Raw genomic sequence first — 10530 nt, forward strand, 5'->3', positions numbered from 1 at the left:
TTGATTTTTGCCATGCATACTTTGCTTTGCTCTGTTTCAGATTTCACATGCAGAAATGGTCTCATAGCAGTGCCAACAGTGAATAAGGATTTCAGCTGCTGTGAAACAACTCAACAGAAAGTAGGTAAGCATTGAATGAATGCACTTGAGTTGTACAATTTGATGTGATGCTTTTTTCTGTTTCAGATTCAAGTTTCTGGTGTAGACAGAAAAATGTGTTTGAAGAAGGAATTCTACTACTGTGATTCAACTCTACAGAAGCAAGGTAAGTAGAAACAAAATTTTGGTTTAATTTAACTCATGTGTTTTGCACTGCATGCTTTTTTTCAGGTCTCTCATGCAGTGAGGGAAAAGAAGAAGATTTCAAGAAAAAATCACTGCTGCAACTCAGGCCTATAACAAGGTAAGCGTTTACTATATTGTATACAAAATGTTTCTCTGTTTTACTCTGTTTCAGGTTTCAATTGCAGAGATGTTGCAGAGATGTTTTGACAGCTTGTGACAGAAAAGGAATTCACCAGCTGTGTCTCGACTCTAGCCACGAGGTAAGTCGAAACAAATATACTGGTTTGTATGTTATGTTGTTATGCCCTTCTATGTTTCAGACTTACATTGCTGTGACTGTTCGACAGTGGGTCAAAAAAGAGACGAATACAGGTTTCAAGAAGAAAATTGGCTGTTAAAACTCTGCACAAAATATGATGTAAGTTAACTACTCTTTTGGTTTGTTTTGTGCTTTGTTATGCTTAACTATTTTTCAGATTGAAATGGTGGGTCGTTACAGAGCAGACTTTTGGACAACTAAGAAGTTGAGAAACAGAGAATGATTCAAGATCAGCTAGGTAAGTCTTGATTATTATGCATTGCTAAATGTTTTTTTTATTCCAGTATGGCTGTGGTAAGTACACAAACTTTCTATAATTTAATATTGAACTGTTTTTATGACCTGTATTTTGCATTGTAAAATGTCTGTTTTTCATTTCAGTATCCTGTGGTAAGTACACTAACTTTCTTTAATTTTCATATTGAACTGTTTTGATGACTTGTATACTACTATGCAATGCCTAATGTTTTTTTCATTTCAGTAGCCTGTTGGTAAGTACACTAACTTTCTATAATTTCATAGTGAATTGTTTTGATGACCTGTATTCTGCATTGTAAAATGTGTTTCTTTTTCATTTCAGTATGGCTGTGGTAAGTACAATTGCCTTTCATATTGAACTGTTTTGATGACCTGTATTTTGCATTGTAAAATGTGTTTCTTTTTCATTTCAGTATGGCTGTGGTAAGTACACAAACTTTCTTTAATTTTCATATTGAACTGTTTTGATGACTTGTATTCTGCTAAACAAAATGTGCTTTTTTCAATTTCAGGTCAGCAATGGTAAGTATAGTGTGTTTCTTTATGTATAATTTTGTATACATATTGTTTTTTTTCATCATATCATGTCTTTCATATTTATGCTTTGTGTAAGTAAAATGTTCATAAATCATTCTTATCTTCAAACTAAAAATGTATTGTGCTATGCAAAATGTCTGTATGATTTCAGTTGCCAGAGGTGAGTACCATTACAGTTGAAAAGTTAGTTTTGTTTAGTTCAAGTTTTGGTTCACAGTTCTGTTTGTTATTTGGCAAAATTTACATGTATGCATTGAGTTTTGATTTCAGCTCGATTGTGGACTGAAGAAGATTGCCAGCAGAGGGATTGGATACAAAATACAAAGTAAGTACTGAGTTTCTTACTAAAAGTGTTGAGTTGTATTCATTGTGTGTTAATATGCTATGATTGCTATGAACATGACTTTTGTATTTCAGCGAAGACAACATAGGTAAGTAAAATTGTTATCTGTTTCAAGTTTACTGTTATAGTTCAATATTGTGTTTATAAATTGTAAGTTGTACAAACACATTCAAAAGTTTCTGATCATGCTTTCAATTTCATTTCAGCCCTACTACAAGACGAGTGTTTTCTACTACTAGACGTGTCAGGTTTACTTCCAGGCGAGCAGTGACAACAAGGCGCCTTTGTGGAAACAGCAAAACAAACAAGTGAGTATTAGTTGAACAATTGTTTGAGATTGTTTTAATGTTATGTTATACTTAAATGCAAAATTGTGCACATAAATTGTAAGTTGTACAAACACAGTGAAAGTTTCTGATCATGCTTTTCATTTCATTTCAGCTCTACTGCAAGACGAGCAGTAACAGCAAGGCGCCTGAACATGCAACACAATACAAAAAAGTAAGTATCAGTCAAACAGTTGGTAGAGTTGTGTGTTTTTCTTTAGCAGTTTGAGTTTACTATTTTATTTGATCCATGGTATATTACACATGCATGTTTTTATCATTTCAGGCTGTTTACTTTCATCGTTTACTGTTTAACACAATTTGCTTTTCTATTTTCAGTGCCAATTTGCAATAGCTGCGACAAAACCGTGGGTCCATCGCACCGATAACTCGAACATTGGCCCGCGTATGGACATCAGTGCAACTTTGTGAATCCATGTAACTTTGTGAATCCATGTAACATTGCGAATATGTGTCGATCGAAAAATGTGTACATTCTGCACTGAAACGAACTCGGTGTTGCAAGTGGCAAGTGTTGACAGTGTGTATGTTTATGTTTATGTTTTTACATGAAAACTAAAGGAGATTGTTCTCCTACCTTTTTTTTCCTTGTTTTATTGCGCTGGCCAGCAATATTGATGTATTGATGTATGTGTTTGTGTTTAAACTATGCAATACCAAAATCAAACAAAAAATAAACATTAACAGTCATTAACTGTGTTTGGGCGGCCGAGGGGTTTAAGACTCCACAAGTGTGAAGCGCACTGATAGCACTTGGGGGTGAACACCTCGGTATTTCGGTGCTAAAATGTTTTCACGGTGCTTATCTTGACGCACTGTTAAGACTACCAACCAGTTAATGATTGCTTCATCTTTAAACAAAAAGTAAGTCTCTACTTTGGCACAAGAGACTCCAAGTACCAAATACCAACAATTAAAAAGCAGACGTTTTTCAAAACTATGATCGCTGAGATTGATAGTCAGATGGAGTCCTGCCCAGTTAGCTGTGTAGCGGTCTAGGGCGGGGTTGCAAGTCAATACGAAATGAGGCGCTATAAAGCAACTCGTCCCCGTTATGACCGTCAATACTTTCGACACTATCTGGGAATCCTTTCAACACCACATTGTTGCGCTGTTGGAAGGGTGGTAGGCACGCATGGTGACATGCCTGTGCTTTGCTATGCGACACCATGGTATTTTCGTACGGTGACACGAAATATCTTAATCTGGCTCTCTCAGAAACGCAGGCACGCGTTGACCGAACCTGACCGATGACCGAGCAATAACATTTCTATTAAGTGCTTCAATGCACAAAGTCTGCTAGGCTGGGTGGGAAGGCGACTTCTCTTGTCTGAGCACAAGAGGAACGGTCACAAGTCCGTGAAAACGCCGAGTGACACCACTAGCTTTCAATCGTACAAAGCAAAAAACTTTCAAACTTTTATTTGAGGGAACATGATAAATAAAAGTATATGAATGACTCTCAACGTTATTAGATATTTGCCATATGGACACAAACTATGCTACTCAATGTTGCGTTGAACATTAATTGCGCCTAACGAACTACTCGTGTTGAGACTTACATAAGGCGACTCGTAAACTCAAAGCAGTTACTCGCTTTTAACTGCATACACATTTTGCACGACGATAGGTATAGCTTGTCTTTCAATGAGAAACATCAAAATAAACATTTATCAGTATTTAGGCTTCATATTTCGCATGTAGAAAATACGAACAAAAACACAATACACATAACGTTAAGTGATTATTTCTATTTGAGTTGATAGAAAGTTGATGAGTTGATGATGAAAAAATGATATATACATCGATTTGAGCGACTTTCATGACATTCTCAGAATTGCTAGCACAATTGATAAAAACTATAAACGCAGTTTTATGACTAACTTTGAAATAGTGCAAAGCAATTCCAATTAAAAACCTTTCGCTCCACTACAGTCTACAACCGTATTTGAATCTCAACAACTCGAATGTTCTCATTTTGAAACGCCAGTAAGTTACACAACTGCTTGAATATTTTGAAAAGCAGTATCGCTTCAACGCTATGATTTGGTTGTGAGATGTAATATATAGTATAGTAGCATCAATGTTACAGACCCGTAAGCACATTCATACACCTGCTTTAATATTTCGGAAAGCAGTATTACTTCAATGATATGGTTTGGTTATAAGATACAATATATGATGTATTGATGTAACAGATCTGTATGCACATGTTAAACAACTACTTGGTTAGTTTGGAAAGCAGTGTCGCTTCAATGCTGCGTCAAAACATTTCTGCAAGATGTGAAAAATATCTATTTGAATGGGATTTCTGAGGTTTAGCCATCGCCGAAAGGCCAATGTTTCTTCGTTAATGCATGGCAAAAGTAAAGGCTATATTGTTTGCTAGTATGCTAGTCCGTATTGCATATTGCAAGGTGGTAAAGCGGCTCTTTTCATTTCGCTGCGAAAAGAACGGTCACAAGCCCGTACAAACGCTGAGTGACACCTCTTGATCATGTAGCTTGTATGAAACGTGTTTATACAACCACAGTAGTTCAAAGCAGAACGCTTTTCCTTCTTCGAGGGAGAAGAAATCTGGGTGCAAGTCCCGGCTTTGGTTATAACACGAATACTACTCGCTGCTCAATAGCAATATTCATCATCCTATCCTTAACCATAATACCACTAGGCTCTATTAAGAGTAGCTTTGGAAAGGGAGTTAATAGCAGCTGCATGAGTGCTTTCATAAAATGTAAACGGTCGACCTTTACGGTTGCAAAATTGAAATACGATTTCAATGTTTTGAAGCATAATGTCTACATCGGGACCAAATGCCCATAGGTTCGATTTCGACTTGCTACACTCACGATTGAAATGAACCGTTTGAACATTCGCTGATAATAGGCATGCAATAACAATCCAACGCTGAAATGACTCACACTCCTACGCAATTAATTTGTCCGCGGGAACAAATGACCATAGGTTCGATTTCGAGTTGCTGCACTCACAATTAAAATGAACCAACAAATTGTCATCGAGTACATGATTGAAATGTACCAGCAATTATTCGCTGATAAAAGGCACGCAATAGCTATTAAATTCTGAAATGATTCTGAAATGATTCACACACCTACACAGGCAATTTTATCGCGGGACCAAATGCCACTAGGTTCGATTTTGAGTTGCTGCTCGTGTTTTGCTGCTCGAGTTTTGTTTTGTATTTCACATGAAACGATATTTGAAAGCTGCTCGTGTGTTTGTTAACAAAATACCTTGCTACATTGTTTCTCATATGAAACGATGTTTGAAAGCTCTCGAGTGTTTGTTGACAAAATACATTGCTACATTGCATTTCACATGAAACGATATTTGAAAGCTGCTCGTGTTTTGCTGGTTCTGAGTTGTGCATGATGATGATTATGATTATGATGATGAAATATGATGATGATGTTTATGATTATGAATATGATGATGATATATGATTTTTCTCATAGCGCGGGTGAAACTGATTTTCGTAGCATATGATTGCGGTTGTTGACTAGATACCTAGCTTCACTGTATTTTACAAGATACGATATTTGAAAGCGTGATATGTTTTTTGAGCATATATGATTATATATTTGTTGAATTCGGTATTTGATGTTTGATAACGTTACTCCTGAGATAGATTACTTGACATTTTAGATTTGCTAGAAATGGTTTGAAGAAATTGTATACAGTTTTGTGAAAAAAGGGTATATAGAGTACCGTAACATTTCTCTCCCATAACACACAATCATGTCGATCAACACAATACCCACTGACAAGGAAATTGCCAACATATCAGCTTGTATTAGCGAAGGATGGGAATTGTTGCCGGTGTATCTAAACATAAATGAACAGATGGATGTCGATGGGTCAAGAGTTTACAAAATCTTTCACATTCTCCGATCCTGGAAACGACAGAAAAATGAAACCATGAAATTGTTACTGAAATCATTAGTTGAAGCTGAAAACACTATTGTTGTTGATTGGGAGTTGGTGAGAAAAATTCTTGGCTATGGCAAAGAAGTTCTATTGTTGTAAGTAAAAAGTTGAACAATAAATTGAAAACAACTCACATGCTGTCTTTGTTTTTTGTTCAAATGTTGCTTTGTATTCAAACATAATATGTCTAATCTCAATGCATGGATAGACCTCAAATGTGGTCAAACATGTTATTATCGTTTTGAACTTCGAAGCGAAAACATGTCACGTAATAAGCAATGATAATCTCGGCTGATATGGAATGAATTCCTAGCGAAATATTGTCTGTCCTAGTGATGACTTGTCGGCAAGGGCGTCATGTATACCAAGACAGAAAACGATGACTTGTCAAAAAATTAAGATGGAAGGCAAGGAGTTCACGATCGAAGACATTTGTCAGATACTGCGAAACAATGTCGGAATAATACTGGATCCAAGGCCACGAAATAAGCACCAAAACATGTTACATAAAAGAATTAGCTCATTGGAAAGATGGAATGGACGAACTAAGAAAACCATATCAAACATGGATATAGCCATGGCTGGATTTTACTATGAAAAATCTATCGACTGTCTTAGGTGTTTTCACTGTTTAGTGATACTTCCATCGCGTGGTACGCGGACAGATATTTGGGAGGAGCACGCTGAAATATTTCCATTTTGTGGGCATGTGCGGCAATGCAAGGGGTGACACTTTCATTGAGAGTGTCCTAACACAGTCAAACGAACATTGAGTTATGCAGTGCAGTATATTTGTTGGAAGAAGGAAAACAGAATCAGCAAATGAACATTGTTCAACAACTTGATGAAACATGATAACGGCGCATCTTTTGTACATCGATACAAGCATCAAGAGTCCAATTGATCTCAAAAGTATTGTGGAAGAAAACACGCAAATGTCTAACAACATTCTAACAGTGTTCCATTATCATCATTCCGTGCTCGCACTTCGCCGTCTGTGGGCAATGCATAACAGCATTGGAAAATTGTCCACTTTGTAGGTCAACTATAAAAGGAACAATACGGGCACAGCTAGCCTAATGCCGTTTGAAAACAACTAACATTCTTTGTTTGTTTAGTTTTTTTTGTACGTTGTTTCTCGCGTAGAAACGTATAAAAGACTTCAGATGTTGTCAAATATGTCATTACAGTTCTAACTTCCGAAGCGCAAACATGTCCAATGAAAGCAATAACGTTTCGTCTGAATCAACTATCATGGATGAGAATCAGTTAACATGTGCTGGTAAGTTTTTTTTTCAGTTGTGTTTGTTGTTTGTATTGAAATGTATTTCACATGTGCTGTACTAAACGATTGTTATTGTTTGTTACAGATGTGGAGGTCGATCTGCTGTTTTGGGAAGAACTCGAATCCTACCTTGGCGAGATACACGACGAACAAGAAAAACAAGGTATGCTATGTTAGAAAATTGTATGATTTGTTTTTCAAATGATATCCATACTACATGGCAATAACTGTTTTATTTCTCATTTCAGTGACAGATCATTCTACTGCGATGGACGAAGAAATCGCCAGTTTTCAACTACCATCGCCTTGGGAAGAAGATGTCTTGAGCCAGATAGACGACCTTGAAGTTGAAGTGGCGTATGCTCTTGCGCAGCAAGATATTGACAATCAGAATGCGTGTATCATTTTTGAGGAAAAATAAAGTCACAAAACTAGTACATATTTGTTGAGTTGTTTCTTCATGGGTTAATCAGTGTAACATTAAGCTTCAACGCAACAACATGTCACAAAACACCGATACAACTATCACTTTAGATATTTGGTTGGAGAAAGAAAAGAAACTCACATGTCAAATTCAAACGTTGCGAAAAGCGATACAACAAACACATCTGTGCGAAATTTGTTTTTGGTCAGAAAAAAGCATTGCTTTGATTCCTTGTGGTCACACATTTTGTGGAGATTGTACAATTCGTATGATGGATAAACAGACGTGTGCTATGTGCCGTGCAGATATTTTCGAAACGATTCGAATCTACATTTGATTTGATTTGTGAAAAAAAGATATATGTTCTTGTCCAATGTTAAGGTTATTGAACGGAACGGACAATGCAGGTACAAGATTTCCAAACTGATAAAAACCATTTAAAGTATTTTCAAGAACGACTTAGAACGTTTCAATATTGGCCATCCCAAATTAGACCTGACAAATATGCACTAGCTCACAGCGGGTTTGTATACCTCGGCAAATCTGACAGGGTGAAATGTTTTTGCTGCGGTATCGAATGCCACGAATGGAAAACAGACGACAACGCTTGGCTAGAACATCAAAAACATTCTCCGAATTGCGAATACATAAACATGGTTGGGTTAGCTCCTGCGATCGAAAAGAAACAATTTCACTTCGGTTCTGGTTCGATGACAGGATCTAATCTGTTTGTTAAGCCTTTTTTTGGTCAAACATAAATTGTATAACATTTATCGTTAATAAATTTGTTCTACTCAACATTTGCGTTTGTTTGTAGAAAATCTAAAAAAACCTGACTAGCAAATATATAACAACAATTGTATTGGATTACAGCGTACTTTATTCACACACAAAATCTTCGGTTGAACAGCAAGTAATCAAATATCATATTCATACACTTGTCAATCGTCAATTAACTCGCCAAGTCTATCACAAAAGCAACAGTTAAGCTGAAAACGTTTTCTGTTTCGCCCCTCTGTTTCGTGCGTAGCCCTGGACCTCACCACACCACTGACATACGTCTTCTTTCTTAATACACGCGATGCAGGACATGTTCTTGCAATTTCGGCATATGTTTGTGCAGTTGTTTTTCTCGCCACATGTGTTACATTGCATTTCTATCTCAAAATCAATGACCGTCGGTTGCAGCTTCGATATCGTATCCATCCATTTCTTGCAAGCGACTCTGTCATTTCCACACCTCGTTGTTGTAAGAGTTTCTTGTCGATCAAGCCATTGCTTGAAACTACCGCTCTTCTCTATCATCCACATCCAGCGATAGCACGCTTCTTTGCTTGACATGATTTATTTCGACTTTTGCCAATTTCAATTTTGTGTCAAGATGAATTCTGACAACGATTTATATACGATTCAGCCAACCAATCAAAATCAAGCACATGTTGGCTCTGATAGAAAAGCATAACTCGAACTCAAATGGGTCATTCTTCAAAAAGCTATCAAAGAAAACGCATCTCAACATACTTTGCAATGTTCGTCGTACCACAAACTGAGGATTGGGAGAGAGAATTGTTCCACATTCCAGAGACAGAAAATTGGGACGAGGAAATACGGCAGTACGAAGCAGGTATGTTTGTTGACAATGCTTGTTACTTATTTGTTTCGTTTCACAAATTTTGAACAATATTTATCAAATGTTTGACTAGTTTTTACGATGTCTTCTTGTCTATTTTCAGAGCAAACCCAAACGGTCTTTCATGCCTTGCCAGACATCGTGTGGACGGACGACTACGTTTACGAGCATATTTGCTGGATATGCGAAGATATGAAATGCATTGGACACTGTTACGTTGAATAGATTTTTGAAACAAAAATTGTGTGTTGTTTTTATCTATGGTATATCGTTTTCCAGCAAGCACTCAGTTTGACCATACAAAAGCACACTGGGTTCACTAGTACTTTTCTTTGTACACTTGGTAGCAAACCAAGACAGAAGCGTCATGACAATTGCGCATAGAAAAGATATCAATACGATTATTATAGCCGTATCCATGTTCTATCATACATTCAACGAAATAGTGCATTGTTATACCAAAAAACGTATATAAGCACTCAGACACACTTATTAGGGTCATTTGCAAATGGAGATCGAAGGAGCACATTCAACATTAGCAGCTCTCTTGTAATGAAATATGCTTTGGTGATGATTGTGTGCCAACCATCACACTGTGTGGACCTGAACGACTAATATTATCGCTCCAGAAGTGGAAAAAACTTACAGAAGAATCAAAATCCATCTTCGTCTTGCCATTGAGGGGCAAAAGTGAAGAATCCGAGTGGTGCTTGGGTGGCTATTTCTATGTAACAATACTCAACGACATCGTAGATATTCGCAAGCGAAACAAAGTTGGAGAAGACGTTATTGATAGCAAACCAAGGACTATTGTTAACTTACAGTGATTTCAGACATTGATGAAACTCTACAAATATTGTTGAACAGTTAGTTCCAGAACTTGTTAACCTGAAACCGTGTTGGGAAGGTGATGACCACTACAATCAGATTGGCGCTCTGATGTGCCCAGAGTGCAATCCAGACGAGTACCTAGATTGGCTTGAATAGATTTACCATGTTTGCGCACTTACAGTACATTTCTTTTTATCAATGAACTTGAGAATCAATTGTATTTGCATCGGCAACGTTCAATGTTGCAAAATGCAGTGGATGATTTGTCGCAAATTGTTGATTCATTGTTAGACAGAATTCGCTGTTTTTTCCTGTTTTGTAGA

The sequence above is a fragment of the Dreissena polymorpha genome, chromosome 12 (genome assembly GCF_020536995.1).
Source record: "Dreissena polymorpha isolate Duluth1 chromosome 12, UMN_Dpol_1.0, whole genome shotgun sequence".
NCBI lineage: Eukaryota > Metazoa > Mollusca > Bivalvia > Myida > Dreissenidae > Dreissena > Dreissena polymorpha.